This window comes from Chenopodium album, chromosome 23, assembly GCF_948465745.1.
Source record: "Chenopodium album chromosome 23, dcCheAlbu1.1, whole genome shotgun sequence".
Taxonomy (NCBI): Eukaryota; Viridiplantae; Streptophyta; class Magnoliopsida; order Caryophyllales; family Amaranthaceae; genus Chenopodium; species Chenopodium album.
Genome location: NC_137856.1, coordinates 7,077,317 through 7,085,776, shown reverse-complemented (window position 1 = coordinate 7,085,776; position 8,460 = coordinate 7,077,317).

Sequence of the window (8,460 nt, the reverse complement as noted above, 5' to 3'; positions counted from 1 at the left end):
TAAAATCACCATGTTTTCCAAAACTTGCGCTCTACTCTCCCATGTTCTTCTTCTAGACATGGTCTTGTACATTGAGGAGTTCATGGTTCCTTAATTTTAGGGACATGATCTTCTTAGTGGGTATGAGTAGTGGCGTAATGTCTTGCTGCACAATTAAGTTTTTCCAAACGTGTTTTGTGACCTATAAATAGCACTTGAATTCTGTTGGAAAAACACACCCTTGCTCACATAAGTTTTAATCTTTTATTCGAGTTAAGAGTCCAATTCCATACAAGTCTATTTGAGTGTTCTTAATGTTCTTATACTAGAGTTAAATTCTTTCTTTTGAGTTGTAATTTGGGGAATGGGGAAGTTTGAGTGAACTTCTGTATTGTGAGAAAGAGAAGTGAGAAAGAGAAGAGAAAGAGCAGAGAGAAGTGAGAAGAGAGAAAAAGAAGAGAAGGAGTAACAAGTTGGGTGACTTGTTCCTCGGGGCTTCAAGTTTGCTGAGGAACTTGAAGTAAGAGTCTTTAGTTTGTAATAGGATTTACTGCCCTATTCTAGTGAAGATTCTTTTCCTAAAATCCCAAGTGGTCGTGGTTTTTCCCCTTGATTAGGGCCAAGGAGTTTTCCACGTAAAAATCTCTCGTGCACTTTTGTTCCTTCAGTTTATCTTTCTGTTCCTTTAGCTTACTTAGTTTTAATTCCGCAAAAAGTTTAGCTAATTTCTCATACTACAATTCAACCCCCCCTTCTTGTAGTATTCATTAAAACAACAATTGGTATCAGAGCCTAACTTCTAAGAGAATCAGGAAACCCTGAAGAAGAAAGGTCTTGGAGAAAATGAATACTCACGAAAAGCTCGAGGAAGGATACTCAACTCAGAGACCTCCTATGTTCAACGGGAAGTTCTATACCTACTGGAAGAACCGTATGGAGATCTTTATCAAGGCGGAGAACTACCAAGTTTGGAGGGTCATTGAAGTTGGTGATTTCGAAGTCACCAAAACAAATGCTCAGAATGAGGTAATCCCTAAGCCTATGACTAAATTGTAGTTGCCAGTGTTAATAATTTTGAAATATTTTTTTTTCTAAAAATTGCACTACTGTTGCAACTAACACGGTTGTCGCTACTTTTTTTTTTTTTAATTTATTAAGAAAGAATTAAAGAAAACCCTTAGTATAATAAAGTTGTTGCCACCTAAAAAAAAAAGAACTATAACTCCTTATTGTAGTGCAGTTTATAGCTATTTCTCTTTATATACTCTTCTCTTTACTGCTCTTCATAAAAAAAAAATATCAAATTTATCGCTATTTTCGTGCGCTGAATCTCTATTGTAGTGCAGTTTACGTTCTTCACTGATCATCAATTTAAGGTTTGTTTTCTAATTCATAAGCTTAATTTTGGTTTTGATATATTAGGTTTTTACTCATGCTTTTGATTAGTGAAATCGTGGTGCTAGAATTTCGTTTTGTCGAGATTGGGTTCAATTATGTGTGCTTAATTAAGGCTTATTTGGATCCTTTTCTGAAATTTCAATCGAGCTACTTTAGTTTTTCTTGGTAACGAATAATTGAATCATGCGTGGCTGGTTTTTTGCGCAATTGGACTAACCTTATTTCGTGAAATTTGCTTAATGATTATGCAAATTGTGAGTAAATTTTGCTTAATTGAGGGGCCGAATTGCTTAATTGTTGCTGGTTGTTGACGGTGGTGTTGGTGAGGGGCTGCTGTGGTGATTTTGGTTTGGTTTGGGTGGCTGCTGGTGTTGGTGAGGGTGAGTAGGGGCTGTTGCGAGGTGAATTGGAGCAGGGGATAGTTGGGTTGTTGTTGCGGCTGCGCGTGAAGGTGGTGGTGCGGCTGGAATTGGGTGATGGTGGTAGAGTTGAGGTGTGATTGCGTGGCTGGTTTGGGCTGTGGTGGTGCGGCTGCTATTTCTGTAGCAGTTGGGGTTGCTCTGGTGGATGATGGATGAAATTGGTGGGCTGAGAAGTGCGTGGCTAATTAGTTTTAGGAGATGCTGGCGGTTTTGGCGGTGGTTGGTGCTGGTTTGTGTGGTGTTGTTGGTGGTAAGGCTGGAATGCGTGGTGGTTGATGGCTTGATGCGTGAGTGAAGGAGAGGGAGCAGGGGATGTTGATTGGTTTTGGTGGGCTGATGTGGTTGGTAGTTGCAGCATGGTTTTGGTGGGCTGCTGTGTGTGAGAGGGAGTAGGGGAATTGGTGTGGTGGTGGTTAAGAAGGTGGGGTGATGGATAAGAGGTGGGCAACAGCCATCAAAGTAAAGAATTGCACACACTTTCACTCGTCCCCGATCTCCGAACTCACTTGACATGAAACCAGGGACCCTAAACACAAAACCGAGGAGAAATCAAGACAAATAAAAATGAAATAAATAAATTAGGAATAAAATAAAGTGAAATAGAAAAAGAGAAATAACACTAAACTAATAAAAATTAAATAAAACTATACAAGTAAATAAAATCAAATAAATAACAAAATAAATAAATTTGGAATAAAATAAAGTGAAATAGTAACTGTTTTTCTGCAATTTTCCCAATTTTATTTGGGAATTTGGGAATATATTTTGATTTTTGTCAACTATAACTAAACCCTTAACAATCTGAATATTGGCCCTGCTGCTAATTCTTTTGTAAATATGAATTTGTTGGATGAAATTTTGTAATTGGTTTGCGAATTATGGTGGGTATTTCATTGCTAAATCTGTTGTGTGTGACAGATAAGTGATAAGTCATGCTGACAATCTTTGTATGCAAGGCTATAAATCATACAATTTGTAATTTGTGTTCATGGTCCTTTGCTTTAGTTTTCTATGTAATTGTATATGAATCTGACTTGAATTTACTCATAATTAATGGTCCTACACCATAGATTTGAGTGTGAGATCGAAAATGAAATGTCCACCTTTGATTGTAGTGCTTCACATAGTCAAATTATATCATCAGCAAAACAGACGGGGCATCAGTTTAAATATGTGTTTCTCAGATAATAATTTATCATATCAAGTGATTTTAGCGTTCTTTCCTTCCTTAACTTTTCCAAAGCAGGTAAGATTTCCTGATCAAGAAGCTTATCAATCTCGTCAACTTTACTTTGCTTGAAAAGTCTTTTCAAAGCAGAATCTTTCTTAATTTCATACATCCTTGTCCCAGCAGCCTCTTCAAGCATAGACAATATTTCAGGAGGCTTCATGTTTAAAACTTTTGTAATACGCCCTTGCATAATAAGAAAATGTGGATTATTCACATTGAGCTGCACTGAATGGAAGAGGTTTTGTACCCTACTAGGTTGGGCAAGATGCCCATTAATCAGATACTTATTCCTGCCGCCAACCACAATCTGCAAAATTTGACTATAAGCATATAGCTCCTTGTAATTTTGATTCCCAAAAGCAATCTTAATAGCTCATGACGTTATGAATCTTATGAGCAGTCGAAAAAGGTTAATAAATTACTTGAAAGCTAGGTTCAGACTGATTAATGATACAAACAAAATGCCACCAGAATAAATAGGACCTATTGGTTGATTTGGCTAGATTATAAAATGTCAAAGTGTTCATACTTGGCTAGATTATAAAATGTCAAAGTGTTCATACCCATATCAAATGTCAAGAATCAACCACCTATGCTTGAACTAAAATAAAAAGTTCGATTGACATACTCAAACATACAGAAAAAAAAAAACACAAATTTAACTTAAAACTGACCTAAAAACGAAAACTTTTAGAAAAATAATAACCTGGGAAAGTGATCAATTTACACTCCACTAAAGTTGGTATTTTTGATTTTTTATCCAGTGTTTAATTCTTGAAAATCCAAGGCCTATCTTTTTACATGAATGAGACTAATGAGGAATTTGGAAAATACTTAGAGAAGAGGGACAGCTGGAAAAATGTGTAGTAATCTTTCATTTGTGAGTATAAACTTAGGTTACAGCTTATTGGAGTATTGATTCACGAGTTGCCCATGGTTTTCGTCATGCCAATATTATAGTGTATCTTAATGAGATAGATAGTTAAACTTTGGTAGTTAATTGAGCTTTGGCTTACTATAATGTGCTGTTGTGTAATATCCAGCACATGCAGCCATATCAGGTTGTAAATTAGAAATAAAATTATTTATGTATAATATGCTATGTTGAGTTAAAATTATAAGCTTTACATGTTAATTATGTGCAGCGTACATATACTTGGAGAACTGAGTTCGATGCTAAGGCTAGGAGAGAATTTGACAAAAAAGATGGGGACCGACTTAGGGGCGCATTGAACCAAGTTTACAAAATGCCTCTCCATAAGGAAGTTAGTTTCATGACTAACATTGTTCGAGCTGAATTCATAAATAAGCGTAAGCATCCTGATTTTCTGAAACGTTCTAACCAAGCAAGAGATAATCGGTTATCTGACCCTGGCCATCGCCAAGGTAGCGTATCTACTCCTCAAGTGGTTAAAAAAATGGTAAGTGTATGATTTTAATAGCTAACTTGTGATTTTATATAAGATTGAAGCAAGTAGAAATTTTTTAGCCACTAAGAGATGACAATAACTAGTCTTTATTACAATTGCTTTGTAGTCTATGTCCCCTATTTTTTGTTGTATTTTTTTTGTGCTAACAACTTCTTCTAATACAAGGCAAAGAAAAAGGATGGAATTTTACCAACTGCTGCTGAAGTTTATGAGCACTCATTCTGTTTGTGTGGGCAATGATGAAGTTGAATTGATGGGTGACAAGTCTCAAAAAGTCATGGTATGAGTATACTTCTATATTTTGCTAAGATTCCAAAAAAAAAATATGGTAGTTAATGTTTGGAGATATTATAAATTGTTTATTTGTTTGTGTGATTGAGTTGGAGGATGAGAATGATTTGCCGGCATTAATCATATGATTAATGTGGTATGGCACAATGTGAATTGAGACAAGTTTATTTTGAAGCCATACCCTAAAGGAGGGGATTCTTCAATTTACAAAAGAGACTCTGCCGAAATTTTTACTAATAACTGCTTACATAAATTATTTTGCTATAAGTGTTACCCTTTTTATTTTTTTTAAAAAAAAACAACTATAATAAAAATACCCATGATCCTCTGTACCTTTGTAATCTAGAACATCTATTAAGAGGTAACTCTGACTGTACTTGTATTCATGTTCTTGCATCATTGATGGGAAATACTCTATTAGCTACTCTAAAGCAATTAAATTAAATTGTGTTTCAGAAGTCCAAACAAGTTTTTATCCCGGACGATGTCCCGAGTCATTGCTTGTATTTTTATTATAGTTGTTTTTTTAAAAAAAAAATGTATTTAGTTTATTTAAGTTTTAACATTTGAGATCATAGTTACTAATACATATCTTAATGCAGGGAGTATATATGGAAAAACTTGAGGAATATACGAACAAAGGAATTGAGATAAACCCCGACAAAGTCTACTAGGAGGTTGTAGGTGGGCAAAAGAAAGGAAAAGTCTACGGTTTAGGGAGTGCTTCACGAATGTATTACAAGAGTGATCCTACTTCTCAATCTACTGCATCATCTTCCACTCCTTCCATGATTTCTCAATTAAGTTCTCAAGTTGAAGAACTAAAGAAGATGGCGGAAGAAAACCTTAACAAGGTAGAAGAAAGCCAAAAAATAGCGGCAGAGAGCTTAAAATGTGCTAAGGAATTCGTCGAAAATCATGAGATCGAAAAAGCTACATGGAAAAAGGAAAAATAATTAGTCTTATAAGTTAAATATTGTTTTTTAATACATTGATACAAAATTGATTGATATTTTGGATATTTGAATAAAATTAACATTTTGGTTATTTGAATTTATGCGTGGGTACCTTTTTTGCTTTGTGATTAATATTGGTTGTCGCTTAATTATGGTCTCAAATATTGATAGTTAGTCGCAAATATTTAGCGACTGCAAATTTGGTTTAGAGACTAATTGGTTAGTTGCAAAATCATTAGTCTCAGTAGTCGCTAATCTGTCACAAATAATTAGTTTTGTAGTCGCAAAAATTTGGCCTCGTATGTAGTTGCTAATCCGTCGCAAAAAACATTAGTCTCAATAGTCGCAAATCCGTCACAATAAAACTAGTCTCCGTAGTCGCAAAAGTTTAGTCTCGTAGTCGCAAAAATTTGGTCTTGCAGTCGCTAATTCGTCGCAAAAGTAGTCTTCAAATATTGATCTCTGTAGTTGCTAATCCGTCGCAAATATATTACGACGGACAATAATTTAGTTGCTAAAATTTCAAAATTAGTCGCTAAATGGTAGTTGCAAAGGCGTTGCAAATCTGTCGCTAAATTTGTGACTGTTCAAAAATTAGTCGCAAAAATGGATTTGCGATGAGGTCTTTGGCAACGAACCAAAGTAGTTGCAAATCCGTCGCAAATCCATTTTTGCGACTGATTTGCGACTACTTTGGCCGTCGCCAATTACCCTTTTTCTTGTAGTGCGATGTGTGTTGTGTTATCGGATGGGTGTTCCATTGTTCTTTATCTCGACACCGTGCTCTGCTTGTTCGAGAGTTTTTGCTGGGGATATTTTCGGTGATCATGTGGTGTCTTGTGCTAGTTCGGGATACACTTGTTGATGTTTGCTATCGATCGGGGATTTCAGCAAGAAAGGAGGTGGACATAGGGTTGTCTAGAGCGAATGACGAGGCCCTCAGACCTGCTGATGTGTTACTTAATTCATGGGATCATGGTCGCGATGTGTGTGTTGACTTGACAGGGTCTTCTCCATTAACACAAACAGGGCTTTTTGACTTTGTTCCGGGACGGGTTGTAGCTGATGGGGCTCAACCGAAGCGGGTTAAGTATGAAGCTCGTTGTCTGGAGATTGGATATGGTTTCATTCCCTTCTCCTTTTCTTCACTTGGGGAATTAGAGAAGGAGGCTGTTGCATTGCTGAAGCGGATTCAGAGGTTCTCGATGAAGCAAGACATTGGGGCTCGTGTTGCAGCTCATATTTTCACTAGGGTAGGCTTTGCTATAGCTAGAGGAGTGGGGGCCCAGATTGTATCTCGGCTTCCTACTAATTTATTGTAGGTTGTATGACGTTTGTTTTTTAAGATATAATAATAATAATTGTTCCAGGTGTAGATCGAAGGGTTCTGCTGGGTGAACTGGGTCTCGTCATTTACCTACACAAGGCAGCACACATAAACTGCCCTCGAGGGTGGCTCAAGGAACCCCCCTCTGAAGCTTAAGTTAGAGAGTGTTTAGGGAGAGAAAGTGTACTTAGAAATATGTAGAAAGTGTAATAACTTGAGTGTCTCACCTCCTTTCTGTTGTACTTTGCCCTATATTTATAGGCGTACCTTCTCCTTCATGGAGAGTTCAACCTTGTCGGGCTGGTGAGCCCTCCTTTGATTGTTTTCTCGGCAATGAGTGAGCACCCTAGGGGTTGGGCGATAGTTCAACGGGAGCTATCTTATACAACTAGCCCCTCAAGAGGTGGTATGAGGTCACTCATGTCGACTCATTATTTGTAGGAACGTTCTTCTTAACTGAGCCAAGCTGAAAGTAATAGCTCAGCATAAGCTATCCCTTACAACTAGCCCCTCAAGAGATGGCGTGAGGTTCCATTCATGCCAGTTGTTCTGAGCGTATAGTCTTATCGGCCATGACTCAACGGGTCATCTGACTGAATTCACCTGCAAACACCTAGCCCCTCAAGTCTCTAGGGTGTTTAGGCGCCCTAGAGACTTGGGAGGTCAGGTTCTGTTGTTGTTGAGTCTGTTGCGATATTGTTTGTATGGTGACGTTGGTTCCAGACTTAAGAAATGACGAGCTTGCAGAGAGGATTTTCGATCACTCTCGCTGAAGTATGAGAAATGACGAGCTTGAAGAGAGGATTTTTTATCACTCCCGCTGAAGTCTGAGAAATGACGAGCTTGTAGAGAGGATTTTTTATCACTCCCGCTGAAGTCTGAGAAATGACGAACTTGCAAAGAGGAATTTCGATCACTCCCGCTGAAGTGCTCTCTTCTCTCTTTCTTTTTTTTCTTTTTTTCTTTTTTTTAGGCGGGATTCGTATTTGCATGAGTAGGACACATGTTGGCAATCCGGGCTATCGGTTTGATTTTACTGAAGTGACATGGCATTTTGGCTTTGCCCTGTGTTTAACTGCCCATTTACTCCGTACTAATTTCACTATCCCCCTTTTTCACTTATTTCTTTCATGCCTCCAATTTTTTCATCTTCCCTCTTCATTATTTTGCTATTTCAAAATTTTCGCTCTTTGCTCTTCCTCTTTCAAGCGTTCGTGATCCTCCATTGTTGTGACAAGTTCTTGCTTCTTCATCTTTGTCCTTGTCTTAATTTTCACTTTACTTGCTTTTCCCTCCTTAATTCTTGCTCCTTCGCTAACTTTCTTCTTCTTTGTTAATTGCAGGTTCGAACTTTCGTCTTGCTTGGGCTTTTGTCTTCGCCATTATATTAAAGTGTATGTTTCCTTTTTATTATTACTTATTAATT